We start from the raw sequence: 1,652 nt of genomic DNA, 5'->3' as shown, positions 1-1,652 counted from the left end.
AGGAAGAGCCGGGGGTGGAGGCCGGAGGAGGCGGGCGGAGGCAGGAGGAGGGGGCCAACGTTCCTTAACCCTTCGCAGCCAGTCCGAGGCACCAGCGGCCCGGGTCCAGCAGCCAGTCCGATCATTCCCCGCCAAACACCTAGGGGCGCCCGACTGCCCCCCACCACCCGGCCTTTCCCAAATGAATGGCAGTAAAAGACTCAGGGCTTTGGAATCCGACTCCCTGGGTTCCAGATCAGAATTCTCTACTTTTTAGCTGGGTGGTCTGGGACAGACTCTCGGAGCCTGGGTTCCAGTTTGCAAAACAGAGAGACCCTATCTCATGCGGTTGCTGTAGGGATTTTTTGAGCCCGGACAGATGGACAAGAATCTGATGCCTCAGTCTTCCTTAGGACCTCTTCTCTTTTCCCCAGAGTTCTCCACTGACGCCCCAAGCTCCCACTTTCTTGGGAACTGACCCCTCCAACCCAAACTTCAGAGTCAGTCCTAAACCTGAATGGGGCTATAGCCCATCCAGTCTCTGCCCTGCTGGGCCCCCACCTGCTGATCCTGGCTCTGCCTCCAAACAACGCAGGACCTCCCACAAGACAGACCTTGGTTATTCAATGAGAGTGAAGGTGATGGCCTACCTTGGTGGGGAAGGTGGTACCACGAGGATTAGTGAGATCACAGCGGTGAGGACGCTGTGGAGTTACCCATCTCTCCGGCAGGTACGGCCAGTCCATTCCCCGTGCCCTTTTCCCAAGTATTTGGATACATCAATCCTAGCTGGCCTCGGGGGCAGTTTCCTGCAGCCAGTCCCCCACCCCTGCGTTCACAGATGAGAAAACTGAGGCTGAGGGTCAGGCAAGTCATGTTCCCTGCACAGCCAGCTGAGGCCCTAGATTCCTGGCTTCAGTCCCATTTTGGTACAACAGACGTTTGCCTCTTTTCCATTCGTCCTTTTCAGTCAGGCCCCACACCTTGACTCTTTGAGTATTTTATGCCACTCCCATCCTAGCAGGACACTTCCCAAATGAACCCCACAAGGGTACAACATTCACCAGAACATTTTCTGGACACAATGACCTACGCTATAGCCAATCCAGACCTGGGGTCCTCCAACCGTTGAGGTCCGCTAGAAATGCAGGGGACCAGACAGGAGGTGCCAGGGCTTTGTGACTGTGCATCAGAGCTCCTGGCCCCTTTTCCTCCTGATCTATCAGCTGAATCCTCACCCTGGGATCCACCCTACCTGGTCCTCCCTGGTCTCCCTTCTGTGATCCCAGGGGCAGAGCGTCTATAGATGTAAGTGGAGCTTGGATACCCCCACCTCTGGCTGACTTCACTCCAGCCCATCCTCTAGCTTCTGAGGAACAAGATGGTTAAAGCTGAACTCATAGAGGAAGGAGGTCACCTTCACCAACACCCAGGTAGGCTCCAAGTACAGTAAGAGTGGGCCCAAAGCAAAGCTCTTAAAGAAGCAGGGTCATTGAAGTCAAGTGCAGGAGTCAGATGGCCCAGTTTCCAGTGTGAAGAGGAGAGCTGCAGCCTCACCTAAAACTGGGAAACAGGCCGGCACCCCTCACAGCACATGCATTGATGAATACTTGCACATAAAGTGTTTAGCAAGTGTTTGCCTCATACTAAATTCATTCTCCATAAGTGGTAGC

The sequence above is a fragment of the Vicugna pacos genome, chromosome 34, assembly GCF_048564905.1.
Source record: "Vicugna pacos chromosome 34, VicPac4, whole genome shotgun sequence".
NCBI lineage: Eukaryota > Metazoa > Chordata > Mammalia > Artiodactyla > Camelidae > Vicugna > Vicugna pacos.
Note: the sequence above shows the minus strand (reverse complement) of the source record.